The sequence below is a fragment of the Lissotriton vulgaris genome, chromosome 3_1 (assembly GCF_964263255.1).
Source record: "Lissotriton vulgaris chromosome 3_1, aLisVul1.2, whole genome shotgun sequence".
Taxonomy (NCBI): Eukaryota; Metazoa; Chordata; class Amphibia; order Caudata; family Salamandridae; genus Lissotriton; species Lissotriton vulgaris.
Genome location: NC_141689.1, coordinates 1,624,991,498 through 1,625,012,946, shown reverse-complemented (window position 1 = coordinate 1,625,012,946; position 21,449 = coordinate 1,624,991,498). Strand labels below are relative to the sequence as shown.

General features: G+C 42.0%; 1 protein-coding gene across 7 annotated transcripts in view; it reads left to right on the top strand.

Annotated features, from left to right (window-relative positions):
• The first annotated feature begins 1,931 nt into the window (after positions 1 to 1,931).
• ELAVL2 (ELAV like RNA binding protein 2) overlaps positions 1,932 to 21,449 on the top strand; it is a 661,451-nt gene continuing 641,933 nt past the window's right edge. For 4 of the 7 annotated variants that reach the window (XM_086962111.1, XM_086962115.1, XM_086962113.1 and 1 more), the window contains exon 1: positions 5,526 to 5,653. The gene's annotated coding sequence lies outside the window, so the exon portion shown is untranslated. Of the gene's footprint in view, positions 2,311 to 5,523; positions 5,654 to 21,449 lie in introns of those variants that run through there. The other 3 variants (XM_086962112.1, XM_086962109.1, XM_086962108.1) reach the window with 2 other exon arrangements.

Genomic DNA, 21,449 nt, shown 5'->3' with positions numbered 1-21,449 from the left:
CTTCCCCTTGAGAGTACTCCATTCTGGACAGCAGCGCTGTGCCCTTGCCGAGAGAGAGAGAGAGAGAGAGAGACTCGGCTAAGTGCGTAAGAATAAGGTGCCATATCACAGTCCGGTCTGCAAAGCTGTGGCCACTGCCGAGTGTGAGACTCGCTCCAGCCAGTGAGAGCGGGGTGCCCTGCCAGACCCCGGGCTGCGCTCAAGTACAGGGCTGGTGCCAAGAGCTTCAGCGTACTGTGCAGCCGCTCTCCGTGGTGCTGTACTCGGGAGCTCTGCTTTCCAGGAACAGCGCCGCAGCACCAGTGCCATCGCGCGATGCTGCACTCTGCATTTTTTACTTGACACCGGAAACTCACATTCTACCGATGGCTGCTCCAGTACTGTCGACTGGGAGAGGAGCAGTCTTTGGTGGCACTTTAAGCCAAGATGTTTTAATGCGACCGTTGACTACCACACGCAGTGCATTCAAGTCACTCGGCACTGCAGCAGCAGGTTAGCTTTAGCTCTCCATTTACTGTACTATCGCTTTGTGAACACGGCTATTACTTAACCCTCAATTGACATTGCACGCCCTAAACACATTAATTCTGTAAAGCTCCTTTCTCCACAAATTATCACGTTTTCATTCGACGTAGAAATCTACCGAAATCGAACTTTTTACAGGGCACGGTTCTACAACACATTTAAAAACAAAACTGCGTTTCGTCTGGAGACACACACACGTGCGTTTTTGTTTCCGTCTATACCGACCCATCACACAACAAACTGCACACAACTCTTGAAGGGACCTTCTGTGGCGCTACCATCATAAATCATAGGAGTTTCCAGGTCTGTGCGCATACTGTCAGGAAAATTGGCATCCCTGTCTAGTCTACGTGTATACACGGTATATACAATGAGTGACTCGCTTAGAAGTGTGTGTAGCCTGCGGCTACCCCAGTATGAAAAAATACATTAAGTATAAATACAACGGTGTGTGTGTGTGGGGGGGGGGGGGGGGGGAGTTAACACCGTCTCCTAAGACGAGTACTGTTTTACATAACGTAGCTCTTCCTTGTAAGAGATTGGTCTTATGGGGTTTTTGTATGGCGTTAGACGAATGTGACGTGTCAAGAACTCGAACTTTGTTATATCGCGGTTTGCTTCTAACAAAATGCACCCATCTGGTTAGCAGTGCTGCTGGATGTGGAGAGATGTATGGCATTCTAGATATATACACCCGGGTTGGCATCTTTAATACCCGTGCTCCCACAAGCACCCATTTTGTGGAAAACATTCAACAGGCGCGACCTCAAATCCACAAGCCAAAAGTGTGTGAGAGGGTTACATCCACAAGCCAAAAGTGTGTGAGAGGGTTACTTGTGCGCGAAATAAAGGCTGGAGCAGGAGTAGGTGGTATAGTGCGAAATGTTTACAGATTTAGCTGAATGGGTACAGGCTGGCCCTATCGAAAAGTACATAGGATGAACCTACACATGGTACTGTGTTGTGGTCTCAGAGTACAAAATCAATTACGGGCCCACGGTAGCTTCTCCGGGAGCGGACAATCGCCATCCTTGCCACTGATGCGGCGGGCACGGCTTTGCACCCGTGCTACTTAAGCCAGCAGCCGTCTCTAGGTCCAAGATTGCGTGTGCTTCCCGACGAGCTACACTTAAGGGCATCTCTAGACAGGTACGTACCAAGGATGGGGAGCTCCGCGACAGCCCGGGGAATCACCCTTACAGCCTATCACACAGATAACATAGCAGTGCCTCCTCGACGCTACTGTAGACTGACAGGGAAACGACCAATAGCTCGGTCCCCTTGTTGCCGTAGCAACGCCTTGCGCACCCTAGTTGGACCTATCGCAGCTCCGCTGGTAGCTGACAGCAAGGTAGTTTGCGTTGCGCCCATGCGGAGGAGGGGAATGCTGGACGCAGGCAGTGGCTTGCTGTCAGCGAGCGCAGCAGAGGTGCGCTGGCGCGCGGAGGAGGCAGAGGAGGTGCTCTCACGCACACACACACTAGGCGCCTATAAATCTGCCCGCCAGGTCCAGCCTCCCTCTGCCAGACACCGCCTCCCTTAGCAGCAGCAACCCGCACCCAGAGATGCGGCAGCCTCCTTCGGATCCCAAACACTGAGAGCAGAGCCCGCCGCACCCCTCCAGGCACCCGCTGCCATCAGCACCTGCCAACAGTGCCGGGGACCCCTGCAGCCCGCGGATGCCTGCAGCCCACATCTCTGTCACTCTTCTCGCTTTTCTTTGAAGAGCTTCTCTCTTCCCGGGATTTGCACCCTTGGCTTTTTTTCTTTACCAAGGAACGACAGGTAAGTTGTGGGTTCAGAAGCCATCCTACACAATGACTGTGGCAGGGGCAATGATGCATTGTTTGCATCCATCGGTACTCCGATGTCCCAAAATCCATCACAGCACAGGCACATTCTGTTTAATATAATTATTCTAAACGGTGTGGGTCCAAGATACGTAAAGTAGGTGGTTTTCTTTGCTCTGGCGTGGGATCAATGCGTCATCTTTTTAAAAAACATGCTAATTAAAAGTTATACTTAATTATAAACCACTGCATGAAAACTGCTCTATACTGAAGGCGCTTGCTTTCTCTTACTGGTCTACACTCCGCAAACTGCATGCCACCGACGCACCGCACCACTATCTCCCTGCAAACAATTTAGTTCCGACAGTGCATGTGAACTGCAAACGGCGAGACTTCCATGAAGTTACTGATATCCCTCGTCATGCTGTCTTCACATGCAGTGCAAGTGCACAAATTATCTCAAAATTGCCCCAGGTTCTTTAAATTCGCCTTTCCGTAGGCGCATCTATTTGGTCAGTTGTAATGCGATTTGAGTTTGAAGCACCTTTCCGCTAACACTATTGCCTACATGTGTACGTTGCAAAGGAGATATGCATTCATGACGCAGGTATGCTTGAGATCTGGTGGCCTGGGACTGATCCGAGGAACATGTTCAGTACCGATCCGCCTTTGAGATGAGTGGGAAGAAGGATTCTGCAAAGGATGCCGTCCAATCAGCGAAGGGCAGGATTCGGGACCCGGACCAGAAGCCAGCTGGATACTGCACAGCAGCTGGTCAGACATGGAAATGCCCGAATTACTTAGGACACACACAAAAAAAGAATTAAAAACTAGGAGCCACCATTAATGTGAAAAAAAAACTCGCGACTAACGGAGTACACATTTTCTTTGTTCCAACTGACCCGAGAGATGCCTAAAATCAGTCAAGGAAGCATTTAATTCTAACAGCCCACCTCACATCATTCAGCCAGAACTTGAACAGAGGGATCCGTACGTGAAATGCCATCTCTAAGCATCCATGCCTTCAAGAACAACCGTCTGTCTGGTTATCCCAGGCCGCCGTGAAGGGCATCCGTAGGTGGATGTGGGACCAGCCGCTACCGACCTCCGTAGCACAATCGGTGTGAAGGGGATGTTGCAGATTCTAGGACTTCCAGCCTACCTCTGATGTACCAAGAGATGAAAACTCACAAAGGATGCGAATCCTTGGCACGGGGTTCTGTTTCTTCCAAGCTTGGGACACACGCATTTGAAGTAACGGAAATGTGAAGGCTGCCTGGGTGGGGCACAGTACCCTCTGGCCAGACTGTCAGTTTTTGCCTTCACCGGGCGTGCCACTCCCACGCGACACTGGAAACAATGCGTTAACGCGAAGCACTACACAGCAATAGTTACCTATTATTGGCGTTCCACCTCTTATCAAGGGCTGGAAATAATGTACATGTATTTTAACCAAGGATGCATACTGGCACTTGCTGCATCAGAGTTGTGCAGCAGGCACACGTCCAGTATGGTTGCTTAGTAGTAACGTTTCCTTTAACTTTTCTTGGAGTACGGTTGCAAGCACCTTTTAGTAAAGATAACTCCACTGTTATGGGGTTATGGTTTGCATATCTGACCCCCTCCCCTTTAGGATCCAGACGATTCCCATTGAGGCAGATAGGAGCAACCCTTTTAAAGCATTATAGGGTGAATGAAATTATGCTACAGTTCTCAGATTAACTTTTATGTTAGACAATCAACTAATGAATGACGAAATGAACAATTTCCTGCTGCATCCATGAAAAGGTATCATCAAGAAAATGTATTTCATATGATAAGTTGAAAATGGCCCAGAATATTTATGCAGAGAACACTCACTGTAACAGAGAGGAAGTAGAATACGAATTACACAAACAAGTACATCATATTTCCAGAGAGTGACTCTTTTTGAAGGAAATGTGTTGTATAAATATACAACAAAATGCTTACTTTTTATTTACATCCACCCACATGTAATATCCATCGTTGTAAGTTAGTAGAAATACCAGCTTGTATGAATGATTTTTTAAGCTATTGAACAAGGAATATATATTTTAAGGGGGCGGATCTTTTCCCTCGAGGAATATATCCCCCTAACTAAGAAATAAAGTACTGGACAAAGTAACAGGTAAGGATCAAGATGAGAGCAAACGTAGATGCTTTCCTTAAGACTGTCCCATTAAATAACTTTGGAAATTTTATGGCTAAAATCGACGGTCGGGTTATGTTTGCAAATCTATGCGGTAATTTGAACGCACAACCAGGTAAGTTTGTGCAACGAGATATCATCTCACTAATTCTGCCCTTGGATACAAAGTGAAGAGAGCCAGATGTGTGGTTGTCAACATCACATCAATGGCACTGCCCCTAGGTAAGGGCAGATCTGCACCAATGTGGATATATTGGCCTAACTCCAATTTGCGATTCAAAAGCTCTTGAGATGGTGATGAACATTCTGGATTGCACACAAAGAAAATGATACATTCTTCAGACAACAAATTAATATCCGGCTATGGTTGCACATGTTTGATTGCAGTGATTTGACTGTTAACACCGAGATGTCCTGCAGAAACACTTTACATTAAAGAGCTCCACACACACACACACCACCTTGAGCATCCCATAATGCTCAGTCCGTGCTCAAGGACAAATTAAACCTTCGCATCCACGTAGTTGCGAGCAACAGGTTTCACCGTTCCAGAGGAATAAATGAAATTTTTTTTTTTTTAAATAAAATTAAATTAAAAAAAATCTATATCTATATATCTATCTATACACACACGAACCACGCTAGAGAGTTGAACCACCAGCAACACCGTTACGCTCTTCAGTCGTGCGCGGGACTGTAGAGGACCGCCCTAAGGGCGAGCAGCGGGGCCTACGTGCAACAGCCACGCCCAGCATTACAAACGGAAACGATACCGTGAGCTGAGGCTTTTCCAGTTCACAGACAGGCGAACGGTTGCAGAAACCCAGCTGCTTCCCAAGCAGTATATGATGCTGGCGCAAGGTTCGCGCGGGCACGGAGCAGCCGTTAAAGCACAGCACGCGGAAATCACCTGAGCTCATTATCAGCTCCGCGAGGCCCCTCAGTCGGTTACGCATGCGCTCTGCGCGCCAGCGTCTCGCCGGTCTTTGCGCGGTCCGGCCCCTCGCCTATGACGTAGCCTCTGGAAACTATAAAGGTGGGCAGGGGAAGCGCGCGCGTCTGGTTCCATCAGGAGATACGGAGTCTGGGGCGCGTGGTGAAGGTCCTCGGAGGAGGCCCCGGGCACCCTCCTTCTCCAGCCCACCTCTCTTTCACATCCGAAGTGCAGGTGAGAGTGCGTAGTACGGGTACAGGAGCGGCGAGTAGTCGTGCTTTGGGCCCGCGGTACTGTTACTCTGCCGCGTATGTTAACAGCGGTCGCGGCTATCTCTTGTTGCAAGTTAAGTTAATGAAGGGCGCGTGCTAGGAAAGAAAGACACGTGCTCGTGGCAGGGTCCAGCGCCGCGAGCCGACGGAGAATCGTTCACGGATTGGTTTACGCAGTCCTTTTCTCCGGTGCCCTTGCTAGTGCATGTCACGACCTCCAACGAAACCGCAGCCAGCGTATTCTTCCTTTTAACAGCCTCAATCCGCGGGAGCACACCATGTTAGGCCCCTTCCTGACTGTACACTACCGCCTCCTACTCCCGCAACACCCACAGCACCCTAACTCACTTGACCGAGGTTGACGCGCTCACCCGAGCTTGACGAAGGTACCGCCTTCGGGCAGGCTTCACCGTTATATCAAGGAATCCGAACGATAGGCGACTTGTGCTGAATTTTTCAGTGCGGGCCAGTTAAAAAAAATAAATAGGAAAAATAACGAAATACGGGTTTCCCTTTTTAAAAACAAACCGAGACGGCTAACAAAGAGAACCGAAACTTTTGGACAGCAGTCGAACTCCTATATGCATACCAAAGCAGGGAGAATTAAAAGGGAGTGAGAATGTTTAACATTTTTAATGTACCAGATCTTTACCATACCATACCAAAACAGCAAAATGAAAACAAGTGTTCAGTGTTTTATGGTTGTTTGAATGATAGCCAACTAAATCAACTACTTCAAAGCACACCTATCTGTCAAATTATCTCGAATTTTCAGTTTAGCTGTTGTCTTATCAACCGCAACCCTTTATTATGGTTGGCTAAAAGATCAAAAACCTTCTGAAAGTATTGGCCATGCGACCCCAATTACCTGGGCGGACAGTAAATCCTGGACATGCAAGTAAATCTGGACGTGTTCAAATAGGAACAGTCCAACAGCAAGGAGGTAGGCCTCGTCCTGATGGTTCCTGCTATTTTGACAGAATCAGGGAGTTGCAGTCTGTGTTCGGTGGTACCCTGGGCGATATTTTGAATTAGCAGTTACTTTAGGGTAATCTAGTCTGTATTGCACTGAAAGAGTTTAATTTGGACCTGTGACTTACGAGTGGCTAATCTTGTCACATATAGTTTTTCTTGGGTGAATTGAAAGCAGAATTTGTACTTGCCTTATTTTCCGTCTTTGATCTTTGTGTTTCCCAGTTTGTTTAGGCCCTAGTCTAATTTTCGTGTCTTTGTCAACTGGGATTACAAGATGTGATGTGCTCCTTAGTACTGAGGCAAGCTAAAAACACAAGTTTGCCATCTCTGCACATGCTGTACCAGAAAGGCAGTCTCTTAATGCGGCTGGACCTCTCGCTCAGTGGGTGTGAGAAGTGTGAAGGACCAAGGCTGGGCTTCCTTCCAGGGCAAACTGTTTATCAGACATAATGAAGCCACACTTTTGAAGTTAGCTAAGAAAGAAACTCGGATGAGAATGTTTTCTACTTTCTCAAACTCCCTAAACAAAAGTTTGAAGGGAAAAGTTAAGAAAATTTGCCATGGTTCTAAAAGAAAAATGAAACCGCGGAAAATAACACAATAAGTTGGATCCTGCCTTAAAGCTAGACAAATAACATGTGTTCTGTGCACATGTTGTACTTCGGTGAATAATCATACTAGTGATCTGTTCATACTTAAGGACTACAAAGGGTATGCATAGCAGTATACATGTAGAAACTTAGCAGTGGTTCTTAAGAAAGCAGTCACGTTGATGGAGATCAGCAGAAAGTACTTTACTGAAATCTTTTGACAAGCTTAATAAACCAGTGATAGACTTTTTCTACGATTAGCTGACATGGGCTTTAGTAACTGTCGACATAAGTCATATATGTGCAGTGGGAGACATGGAAAGATGTTTAATTCTCCCTTTCTATAGTGAAAATGTCGACATAAATAAACCGATAATTTTCGTAAATTGATGTTAAAGTAACAAGAAGATAAAATAATGTCTTCAGTAATTAGTAAGACTTTTTCTGCCCCACGAAACCACTCCCTACTACCTGCTAGCAACTTCCTCTGAAGTTCCTCTTCTATTGTATAACGAGCATCAGCAACCGCAATATGCGGCTTTGTCAAACTGGTGCCATGGTATTGTTTAATTATCACATAATATGCCACAAGATTAAGAAAATACTTCCGCCTAACCTAGCCAACATACGTTTGCAATACACATTTTAAAGTAAAAAGCATTCACTGATGTTTCGATTCTATTAATGGGTTTTAAATGGCAAACCTTTCCGTTGCTCCATATATATTTGTGGAGGAGAGAAATAAACAATCTAATCTGCAGGCAGTACACAGTTACAATATCACTTTATATCCGTTTTAAAACAGATGGAAAACGATTAACAAACTTGTATCTGAATAGCAGAACCAATAGCTGGCATTTAATTAAAAAAAAAACCAGATGTAACTAACTTTGTCACTGAACAAAAAGTAAGTCTATAGGTGGAAGTAAACCAGTACAATATGTGTGCATTCAGTCAAAGTGAAGGGAACCAGTGGTTAAAGTGGGCTGACCTGTTTCTGGTATGCTGTGGTGGGTGGAAGTAGAATATAAATATTAAAACAGACCAGTAGCTGAAACCTGATGACCAAAGGTTTCTCTGTGCATGTATATCACATTTTTATTTCTAGACATAATAGTATGGCGAGAGAATGTCAAACCCAGATCTGAAAATGTGCTGCTTTCAGTATTTCTTTAACCATTGTGAGGGATTGTGCTTAGTCATATTTTTCAAATAACAAGTGATACAGAATACTATCAGTTTTGAAGTAGAAACTCAGCTCTTTCTTATGAACCCGGTTCAGTGTTGGTAAGTGATAGTAATGGATATGTTTTCTTTTTCATGCAATTGATATTTAAAAACTGGAGTTCTACTCAGAACTGCTTGGATTTGATCTGGCACGTACATCCATACGTCTATTACTGTGCTCTAGTTGAAATTACATAGATTTTAAGCCTATATTTTGAAACCTCTTTTCTCAGTATATATGGTTAATTTCTATTGGCCAAACTGGCAAAGCAGCAGTCTCTAGTGAAGCACGGTTCTCCTGCATACAAACTCCAGGGTGTAGGTGGGCGCAATGCTTGAGGACTCTACTCACCATAATGCTTATCTAGGATTGAATGAGCAGTGTACAGCAGTTTAACCACCTTTATTGGAATGGGTTTGGTACCCCAATTGACATAAATTGACGATTTTGCCCCAAACTCCCAATCCATTAAGTTCTGGTACCCCTGTATGTTTTACTTAAGATAACTTGACTGCTATGGTCTGCAACCTGAGAAAATGAGTATGTGGCATATAAACATGGCGATTTTCTATGGATATTGGGAGGCTAAAGCGGTGTATGGGTTACTTACGTGGGTGGGAAGGGCATTTGAATAACTTGAAATAAGGAAGATTCTCAGAAGGGGGGGGTACGATCACTTTGTTTACCAAACACGAGTGGATATATTGTACAGCTTTTAATAGTATGAAAAACAAGGGTTGCCCAGTGCCTGTCTTTTAGGTTTTCCTTATGTGGGTAGCCTCTTGAGCTTATTCTTATTTGCATGTAAAAAAAAAGTAAAATTGTTTCACCTACTGCCCGCCAGCTTGTACCTTGAATTTATGGTCACCGGCCTCCGGTTTCAAATGATGTATTTTGTTTTGGAAGAGGATGTGCCTCAGGTTTGAAATGATGTTTTGGAAAAGGGTGCATGCTCATCTATGTACGTGATATAAATGAGCCTACATTACATATTTTCCAATATTCATTCCATCAACCTTTATAAAACCTGGTTAGTTAAAGTGGTCTACTTTAGTAGGAGTGGAAAGTGTTTAAGTGGTGAGACTTTTCTAAAATTCAAAACAGTTGACCATTATGTCTAAAATGGATTTGCTTTTCATAATTTAAGGTAGCAGCAGTTCAGAGACTGGAATGCAGTAGGCACCAAATTGAGATGTGCTGCAGTATTTAACTGTCATGGGATTATGACCAACTTGGTGTGCACTGCAACCTGTCAAACCCCACGTTTCTTAATAGAGATGTTTTTGTCTCATTTTACAAGAGCAGTACCGGTTGCCAAAATACAGCAGCACATTAAAGTTCACAGCTAAATAATAAAATAGTCGTATGGGATAAGGCTGATTAAGAAATCCGTGAGGTGGAAATGTTTACTGAACATTCACTGCAACCTTTTGTAAACGAAGTAAAATAAATATGGGATAATCTAATTTGTTTCCTAATAGCACATCAGCATATACATAATCAAATTAGCCAAATGTATTTAATCTAATGCACTTCTCATGGACACAGCGATTTCAATCTATTATAGTGTCTGTTCTGAAACAAATGTCTTTGAGCGCTGTCCTAATCGATGGGCAAAAATGTATATATTAAGTTTTGCTGTTTAATTTATAAGCAGAGTTGTCTTCAGTAATCCTCACATTCAAATCTTCAGATTGACTCCTTGTTGATCACAGTTCATTTACACTAAGTTTTTAGGTGTTATAATCTGTATACTGAAGCTAGTTTTAATGAAAAATATAATTAAGAATGTTGTCACATCAATCTTTTTTGCACGTCCGATATAACCACCTTTTTCTTTTTTTTAAAACTAAACATTTTTATTGGCATTTAAACCTATTTGGATGATCAGTCAATATTACATGTTACACTGAATCACTCTGTGGCGAATATCAACAATGAGGTAAGTATCTTCAATAATGTTAGTTTGCACAGTAGCCCACCAGCATCACCCATCCCTTAATGTTCAGATGTTCAGTGTTTGTGGTAATACATTTCTTGTCCCATCCGTTCACCCCAATTAATCGCTATTGTCTGATTCCCGCTCTATTGGGGGAGGTTCACAGATGTTGCCCCGAAATAGATTCCATTTTCCCAATATACGCATCCACTTTTGGGGGAAGCCCCGGTGAATATACAGATTTCTCTGTTACCATCGTGCGGTCCATATCTCTGCACCACTGCTGATGTTTAGGGGATAGTCTTGAGCCCCAAAGTTGCGCTATGTTACGTTTAGCTAATGTTCCTAGCATTACCCAATCTTGGTCTGTGTGATTCAAATCCGTGGGCTCCCAGATGTTAAGTACGCATATCTTTGGGTGAGGCGGAATCTGAACTCTGGTGACTTGTGACATTGTGCGTATGATGGCCTCCCAGAAGCGAGTTATGTTTGGGCAGACCCAAAGTGTGTGCCAGAAGGTGCCTTTTGCACCACATTGTCGGAGGTAGAGAGTATTATCTGCCTTGCCTAACTTGTGTAGCAGGGTTCTTGTATAGTTTATGCGGTGTAGAATTTTTAATTGCAATAGCCTTAGTCTAGAGGGTATTGAGACTTCCCGTGGGGATGCCAAGGCCGCCCGCCAGTCATCTTGGTCTAGGTCCCCCAAGTCCACCTCCCCTTCAATTTCTCTGTTGGTCTTTCTGGTTATTTATTATTTCCTTGTATGTGAAGGAAATGGAATTTTTCTGGAGGTGATCCGTAAGGAATCAATCCTCCAGTAAGGAGGCCTCTGGGAATTGGTTTGCTGGTGGAAGCCCTGCTAAAAGTGCATGTCGAATCTGCGCGTATCTGAAAGTTTCAGTTTGCGCCAATTTGTAGGTTGCTTGTAGTTGAGTAAAGGGGACGACCTTGCCTTTCTTCCTAAGGTCCTCCACTCGGGAGATCCCTATTAGGTCCCATTGCCGAAATCCCTTGGTGTTCCTTAGTCTTCCTAGTTTATAGGTATCCGAAAGTGGTGTTATCTGTGTGATAGTATCGTCCCAGCCCATTGCTCGCTGTGCCACATGCCAGATTTGTAGAGCATGGGCTATGGGGCCTGTGTAGTGTGATTTCTTAGATCTATTGTAGAGAGCCCCCATTATACCTTCTGAGTCAAGGAGATGCCGGTCCATACGGCATACATGTGGTGTATGTAGCCGTTGGTTTATCACGGTCAATTGCGACTTCCAGTAGTATGTTTGTATATGTGGGAGGGCAATTCCTCCATCATATAACCATCTTTTTCGCTTTTAGAAATTAGATGTGCTTGCCGCATTTTTTTTGAGCAATCAGTCTTCATCAATATTGTAAGTGGGCTAATGATCACAATATCTAGAGGATAGACCTTGCCAGGCTAATTTTTGCCAGTGGACTTAAGCTGCTAATGTTTTAAACTCAAATTAATTATCACTTGTTTAGTTGGGTAGCTACATTTTATGACCTGGACAGAAGTTAGTCTTCGAAAGTTTGGCAACTTATTTTTTCTTTTAAGGATCAGATTCTAAACTGTCCATTGCATAAAGGGTAAAGGGCAAGATCAGATGATTCCATAAGTCCTAAATTACATTATACTGCAAAATCAGGGGCTATCCCATTTCTAATTTTATTCAGTAATAAATACTTTCAAAGGTGATATGAAGTAGTCTATAAAATCTTTCCAGCAACTAGTCGGATCTTCATAAACATGCCTCTAAGTATCTCCAGCATTTCCAAAGAGTTGACAGTGCTTTAGTGAATTTTAAACACCACACTTTTGTAGGGTTGGTTGAGTGCCACAACAGTATATGTGCGAGTTCTAGTCTTGTTTGAATGCCTAGCCTGATTATATTTTGTTGACCTCTAAATGGTCTCATTGGCTTTTATAGCCTTGAATATGGATACAATTGCTACAGTACTTTTGAAGTCTTGCTTTCATTACTCCTGCTCCACTTGCGGCCCAAGTCTATGTCTCCCAGTTTGATTTTATTGTTGTAAAGTACTTCTCTACTATTCCCCACTGTACTGCTCTGTTAGAATGTACCATGACATCATAGAATGCCTGAGTGCCTCTCTGGAGCAAGATTTTTTGCTATAACTTTAGAAACTTAGTTGCTTGCTGCATTTATGTGCCCTGAGCTTGGCACCGTTTAACTGACTGGATTTTAGAGACGAAATCTTGTATGCTGCCATTTCCTCTTTCTTGCAGCAAAAAAACTGGTGAAGTATTTGCCCCTCATTTTTCAAGACTGTTGAAAAAACTTTGAAGTATATTAGCTGGATATCAGATAGCTATTGGACTGGGCACTTACACTCAATTTTATTTGCTGCTGGAGGCACAAGATCCTTGTGAACACCCAGCTTCTATGTTTTTTTTTCTTTGACCCTCTCTTCCCATTCCGTTTAGTTTTCTCTTTATATTTGGTGATATTTTGATGCTTTTAAGTAAGACAGTGTAATTGCTGTAAATTATTTGCTCTTCATTTAAGTGCAGTTTTTCAGGAAAGGAATTCAGAAACTTGGTATTTTATTCTTTAGGTGTTCAGCATTTACTCGGAAAGTAACTGGTATTTAATTTGTATAAATAATTTGGATTTCCGGTTACATATGTGAAATAATTATGAATACTGTTAAATTAAGGCCATTTCACTGTTCTTGGATTAGTATTGGACTGAAAAAATTCTAGGAAAACTAACAACAAAAGTATGATATCAGTAATCACAACACTTTGTTCTCCTCAGGCCAATTTCTTGGACATTGTTAATGTTAAGCAAGTTATGTTTTTATTATGGAAGTTTATTTCCTACACCCCTTTGAATTACCAGCCTTTGGACATTGGTGTTGCTGCTTTGTGTAATAAACTGTTTGTGGAGGTTCTGGCTCTTACGGGTTTTTTGGGCAGTCTTGGCTTGCATTTCATGTCACATAGAATCACATTTGTAATGCTGCCTGTCAGGATTAAGGTTTGAAACTACAGAGCCTAAACTGGCAACTATGCCTATCATATTACAAGAGCATGCTTCTCTGTCTATGATCTTCTGGTAATTGGGTTAAAATCTTTGCATTTTACCACATTGGCTACATAGTCTGTGCTGAAGGGCTCTATCAGTTTCCACTAGAAACGGAGTATACAGGGAATGTGTTTTGCCTACGCAGTTCATACTTTATTTCTGAGCTATTTAAATATGTGAATTTAATATACCAATTCCGACCTACTTTAAGCCAAAGTAACATCAGAGCGGTTCCTTTGATGATTTTTTTGGCATCCATAGTTGGTGGGGAAGGTCGCTGGATGTGCAATATTGTCTGCAGCAAATGCTCTTGTGAATTCACTTTGAATTGATTTTGTAGTTTTTAGCACAATAACATAGAAATAATTGGTAGTTTTGAAAACACTGTAGAATATAGATATCTATGCATGCTTTGAGACTCACCGCGATTGGACTGTGCAGCTAGATTCAAATCATTGACTTTGTAGTACCTTAAGCAGCTTATACCTAATTATGATGGCCTTTTAAAATATTTTATTGAATCATTACTTTTTGAATCAAAACAAAGCTAGTTTGTTGTATGGATCCCTTATTAGGCTGATGGGGTGTTCAGTAGACACAATTGAAGTTTGCTTGACACACTTTTTTGGGGATTACCATGCTTATATAGTTGGAATGAATTAAATGGGTAGTTTTTATTTGGCTGAGGGCTATTCAGGTTTCGTAATTGTTTTCTTAGATTCGCAGCGTCTGGCTCGATTAGTTGCCAATCATAAGAGGAGGTGGTTCTTGATCCTGTAAAATGTGTAAATCTAGTTTTTTTAACTCCTTTAAAATTTTTGGTTTGGTATAGTCACCCCAAAATGTTCATTAGTAGAAAAGTATGTGCCCTGCACAACACCCCTCTCCACAACACCTCTTGAAAGTTGTTTGAAACTTTTAGAATGAAGCTGTTTTTATTATTAGACATGTCTTTAATTAAACTAATCCGAACGAATGAGTTAAACTACTGCTTAAATGTAGTATTATAATTTTTAGTATTTTTTTATTTTGATTTCCAAACCAAAGAAACTTTAACATTCACAGTCAATCTTTTTACATATAAAAATATACTAATCGAGTACACAAGAATTGTTGGCATTTAATATGGTTGCCAATTTCATCATAGCATTCTTTCAGTCCTCTTCCCCTCTTATTTATACAATAAGCCTAACCTATTTCAACACTTACATGGCAACCCTGGCCACATCCCACAGCATGAACATAATCTCCTACGCTGACTACTCCGCTCATCCTCTCACTCTCCTCAGACCCTACTAACACTAAATCTAATTTCCACAGGTTCATGACCAGCTTCGCAGGCTGGATGCATTGTAGAGAACTCAAACAGAAATACTCATCTGCGGGAGCAGCAACTCCCTGTGGCCAATGGAGCTTGGCCCTGCATCCACACAGCATGCTAAAAATGTCACAATAATACTCCACAGCAGGCTCTCGATGAGGAAGCAGATAAACCCAGTCTCATCCTCTTGCTTTCTCATCCTGCGCTTACTCAGAAAAATCTTTGATTGTCTCCCCTCCAAAATCAGACGCATCGTCACCCAAGCCCTCATCACCAGCTGACGGGACTAGGGTAAATCTTATGTGGGGGTCACAGCTCAACTACTAAACTGAATCCATACCATCTAAAACACAGCACGCAGGCTCATCCTTGACCTCCTGAGACAGACCCACATTTCTCCTCCTGCTTGTATAGCCTCAGGGGTGATAAGTGGCGCTCTACGAATCCTATTTGAGTGATTTAATACTGATAACAGCCTCGATTATCTTTTTTGGGTTTATAAGCAGGTTTATTCCATTTTAACACAGTGGTGGAAGGAATGTTAATCCTTGTATTTGATCAACTTCCACAGTCAAACAATATGCAACAAGGTTTCATCTTCATTACGCAATCATAACTTCCATTATAAAATGATCATTTTATGTATCTGCCAATTCTTACTGTAATAAGAGCCAAATATTTATATCCTTTACCAATTGTGGACCAAATCTGTCCTCTCTATAATACTTAAAAAAAATTATATAATTTGTCCCTTCTATTGGTGAGAAGTTATTTCATGTACTTTGTCCAGATCTAATTCTTATGTTCTGGTAAGGCAATATTAAACTTTAAATCAGTACAGTAATCCTATAATGCATACTTAGAAGTAGAGGCAACCTCTGTTTGACATATGACCAGGCATGTTCTAGTGTAGTTCCTGGAACCCGGAAAAACAGTACATTTTGTTTTAGCCAGATTACTTGGTGTGCATTGTATGCCAAAAATTAAACCGTTCACTGTAAGCCCACCTCTGAGATGTTAGGGTGACTTCTGCATAATATAAGACATGATACTCCTGTATCCAATTGATGCTGTAATTCTTTTTACAAAGCTGTTTATCAAAAAATCAAAATAAATGAGCATTCCTATCTTATTCCTTGCAGAGACCTTTTTATAAGCATATGTTTTCTTTATGTAGTGTTTTTTTCCGTAGCAGTTTTCGGTTGTTCCCGATAGACTGGAAACTTATGTAGTAGCGCAATTGAATACAAATAACTGCACCATCCCTACCAGTTCATTTTTGGTGGCAGATTTGTATAAATATGTTCTGCAATAGGAAATTCCGATAGCAAACCTGTTGTCACAAAGCCAGTTAACCCGATACACATTGTCCTTTCATTACTTTTTGAACAAAAACTGCCAAACATGCTAATCTATTTAGACTGTTTGCAATCATTTTTTTATATAGGCTCTTTCACATGTCATCTTTGATTTGGATTTTTGTAAGAAAACTTAGTGCTAAATCAGATTTGCTTATTCATTTTTCCTTTCTGAACTTTTCCTTTGGTGCCGTTCTCATTCTCTGAGATTGTATTTAGTTATTTTCATAGTTGGACTTGGCATGTAATACATGCAATGTGGACATGTAATGTACCCATGTACTGTAAAGTGTTCCTTTTTACATGGGTTGCTACTGCCATAATGTTGTAAGTTTAGCTTGAAATGTCATGGTCCCCTTTGTAAAGCACATTTCATGTTATGCCTTTTTTCTCAGTTTCGGATGCAATCTCTGGCCTCTGCTTTGAACAAGTGCTCTTTGCATCCTTCCCACCACTATTCTTTTTAACAATGTATTAAAAAGCATTTGCAGACTTGAACTTGCATCAGGCAGAGTGGGTGGGAGTTCTTCTTAGTACCTAGTCAATTAGCGACTAGGAGCCAATGCATAGCTACCCTTTTAACCCAATCAACTGCAAATTTCCCCCCTCAAAAAAAAACCTGCACTGAGTCTTTAAAAAAAAATACTTTGGGCAGTTCTCACGCAAGCCTTAATAGCTTTTTATTCTTCAAAAGATGTCAATACCAAATTTGTGTCCTTTTTGTTCCTTCTGTATGCTGGATTCTAAAGGTACCCAGGGTTTATGGATTCCGTTGGAGGAAACAGAGAAAATAGTCAAAATGTAGAAAAAAATTGCTGTGCAAGACAGTTTTCACGTCAATTTTTTTTATTGTATAAAATTATTACAAAATGCATTTAGATAATCATAGCACATAAAACACTTTTTAAAATATTAGCAAATAAAACTGTTTGTCAAATGGCAAAGTAAGTGTCATATATTTCAGTTTGGTGGTATGATTCCAAGGTCAGCTTGCTGTAAGAGAGATTAAGCTTTCATCATATATTTGACAGTTTTCCCTAAAAAATTGCATCAACAAAAGGTTTGTTGTAGTAAGAAAATACTCTCTTCCCAGCTTTCAGGAACAGAGTTCTAAAAGCATTATTTTTTAGCTGTTTTTGTAATTTTTTAAGTGGTAGTCAACATTTCCTGTTTTTACAGTTTATGATATGCTTGCAGTTTGTGGGAGGAGCAGATGGGAGTGGAAGAGATGTGAAACCAATAGATAGATTTGGAAAGCTGTCAGTTTCTAAATAGACAACATTCTGAAATCGGCAAGGTGCCAGTTGTGTAGATAACTAGTATGTTTCCAGAAGAAACTAATAATTGAAATAAAAAACGAAGTAGTTTGAAATAGAAATGGGTGACAATGATTTAATTGGTAATTTGTTGCAGGTGGCGAGTTTACAAAATTGACAGTTACGTTTTTCAGACTCCTCCAGTCAATGAAATATATAGTTTGATTATATGAAAATGATACCTTGAGGCACACAACGAACTGCAGTTATAATTGTCTACCTACCAATTTGTATATTGTATATTTTCAAAATGTGTTCAACAGATTGTGTTTAGGAAAAGTGGTTATTTGTACTACTTTACATTTGGGGCTTACCTCTAAAGGCCTGTGACTTTGAGGGTGGTTTTCAAAATGTTTTCTTCAACATTGAATTTAAAGAGGGTTTCCTTTGGTGTAATAGCTAAAGGTTTCCTATAACTAGCATGGTTTGCTCACACTCACAATCTTGGGAAAAATCCATTTAGTCACTGGGGCTGTTCAAACTCCACTTACACCATCCATACAATGAGAGTAGAACGTTAAACCCAAACTCAAAATACCCAATTTTGTTTAAAATGACTATATATCAATGTATTCATAAATGTGTGTATTAGAAGAATTTGATACAAACAACGAATCATTAAATAAAAACCAATCTAAAATCGAGCAATCTGTTAGACAAAAGATTAACATTCAAACTACATAAAGATTACACATGAGAAGACACCCGACTTTGTCATCAAGTGGAGAAGTGTGGCTCAAGTGGTTGGAGCGGCAGACCCTGATGCAGAGGTCTGGCCCGAACCAGGGTTCAATTCCCCGCCTCGGCGAGTCTTATGCTCAAAATTTCCCCGGACCTGACAATTCTCGCCTTGGTGCCTATTCCAATCATGGAGTCCCACTCTGTAACTCAGGGCAATAGCTTGCTTAATTTCCACAACGGCCACTCGCAGCGGGATGCCTGGCTTTCACATTGGGGATGCCCAGTAATGGGTTATCTCGCAGGGGAATACCAGGACGGGTTCCCTAAGCAAGCGCTGGGCCGCTTTCGGGCAGCCATGCGCTCTACAAATCAAATTTAATTTCATTCATTTCATTTCCTAACACACACATCCGTGGTGAAACAATGAAAACCAACTAGAACCAAGTACTACAATTGATTGGTAATCTGTGGTTCCAGCAAGTCCACGGATTGTGTAAGAAAGCGCTGACGCGTTTCGATGGAAAGAGAATTATTGCACCATCTTTGTCAAGGCTGTTTTTTGCGACTATCTTGATTCGTAATGTTTGTCACCAAAACAGTTTTTAAAACACCTGTTTGATAAAATATACAAATCAGTATACATAAAAAGGTCCTATATTCTCACTCAATTTTTCATTTTAACCTCATCTAAAACAGAGGACAATTCCATTTGGACAATTCCATTTGTATATGGCTATCACAGTAATCATTATGATACATTTCCAATTGTTAATAGATGTATCTCGCTCTTATTATCCTCCTAGGCCTGTAATTTCGCTTGCACCATAACTCTTTCAAACCAACATTTTTCACCTGCTCCTTTATAATGCTTGGAACACAAAATTATTCTTCATGTAGATTCATTTTGTGTTCCAAGCATTATAAAGAAGGTTTTGGCGACAAACATTACGAATCAAGAGTCACAAAATGCAGTCTTGACAAGATGGTGCAATAATTCTCTTTCCATCAAAACACGTCAACTCTTTCTTACACAATCCGTGGACTTCCTGGAACCACAGATTACCAATCAATTGTAGAACCTGGTTCTAGTTGGTTTTCATTGTTTCACCACGGATGTGTGCTATGACAGTCTGGTGTCTTCTCATGTGTACTCTTTATGTAGTTTGACTTTTAATCTTTGGTGTAACAGATTGCTGATTTTAGATTGGTTTTTATTTAATGATTTGTTGTTTGTAACAACACCTCTCCCCTAGCAGACCTAGATATTTGTGAAAATTAGACACCTGTAGAAGTAAAGTGTGGTAAACGTGGCTCTCACTACTTTTTCTTATTCATAATTAGGCATGGGTGAATTTCGCGGATCCACAATCCGCAGATTTGCGGATCCGCAAAATCCGCGGATTTTGCGGATTTCCGTGATGGGGGGGGTCTTCTGTGCAGCCGCGACGACGCTCACGGTTGTTTTTGGGCTAATGAATGAGTCACTGTATTTGAGCTTCAACTAGTTCCCAGCGACCATGTGTGTTACTATGCAATCACCCCGAAGGGCGCAGGGGTCCCTTGAGTGAGCTGTCCATCATAGTGGGTAAATGGAGGAAGTCAAGGATGCAAAGGCCTCTATCCAGCATCACAGCTGATTTTCGACGGTAGATTTGGGAAGAAGGCACACCTGCCCAGCCTCAACGACGCTCACGATTGTTTTTGGGCTGATGAATGAATCACTGAATTTGAGCTTCAACTAGTTCCAGCGACCATGTGTGTGTTACTATGCAATCGCCCCGAAGGGCGCAGGGGTCCCTTGAGTGAGCTGTCACTGTCTCAATCCTATAACTATTTTAGGATGGCGTCGGCAAGCTACCAGCGCCATCCTAAAATAGTTACTAAATTAGCTTCATCAGGAAGCACTAATAGATAAAATAAAGCAGGTGCTCGAGCACCTGCTTTATTTTATCTATTAGTGCTTCCTGTTGAAGCTAACTTAGTAACTATTTTAGGATGGCGCTGGCAGCTTGCCGGTGTTGCATAATCCGCTGCCCCCGTGAAGCAGTGCCCCCCCTGTTTTACGCATGCGCATATCACCGCTGATTACGTGGTACCACGCCCACCATAATTCCGTGACATCAACATTGCGCATGCTCTATTTGAACATGGCTCGCGTCTCGGGCAGAAAGCGCCCGCGGGGTCCTTGTGCCGACCTCTATACACAGCCCGTCTCCTTACACCCCACCTGCAGGCCGGTATTGCCCAGCATTAAAGCTGGTACATATGTATTAAAAATGTACATGTTTAACACAATACATTTCTGACAGCTCTCAGCGTATCCCCAGTAAGTGTCCTCAATTCTTTAGCCGTTCCTTGCTATGTCCATCTGATCGGCGTCACTCGGACTTCTTCTCACACCCCTCTCCCTTTCCTTCTGTAATCAAATCTCCATCAGATAGATGGAGATTTAATTGGCATTAAATAAAATTGATTTTGAAGTCTTCCAGCCTCGTACACCGCCTCGGGCTGCTGGCGGCTCGAGGCTCTGAACGATGTTGGCACAAGGACCCCGCGGCCGCTCTCTGCCCTTCTCCGCCCGTGACGTAGGGGGGGCAGCCACTCACAGGGATACAATGATTCTCAGAACACCGGCACCATCCTAAAATAGTTACAACTTCAAGCTTGAAGGCTTGAGCTTTTGCCCCCGAATCCGCCGCTCGCGGATTTTCGGTAAATTCGTGGGAGTTCACGGATTTACCGAAAATTCGCGAGCGGAACAGATTTTGCTCTCGCACCTATTCATAATGCCCTGCAAGTGTCAAAATGTGGCTGTCAATGAGGTCTTGACATGGTTATTTTTATGTTCGTGGTCTATTTCTATGCTGTATATTAAGTCTAACCACACATATGGGTGGCAGTGTTTCAATAAGGCAAAATGTGATAGGTTGTCGCTGGTGTTGAGACTTGCTCATTGGCTGAAAGTGCTGGAGTTTTCCTACATAATGAAGTGTTTTTTGATCTTGACCAATTTCCTTGGCTTTTTCAGGGAATTCTTTGTAAGAAATAGTGTGGGTACCCATGCAAATTACAACTCTAAATGCCCCTTGTACTCTAGGTTTCAGAAATTCCCAGTGTTGATGGGGGTAGCTGGTTGTTGGCTGACCCAAAGCTTGAATGCTGCAGCTATTCCCCTTTGCAGGTGAAATTCAATTTGAATGTCTTTGGGCGTAGTTCAAAACATGGGGCAATGTGTCAAAACTATGCCTAAGCAATCCAAATTTCGTCTCCCTTCCCATGGAGATT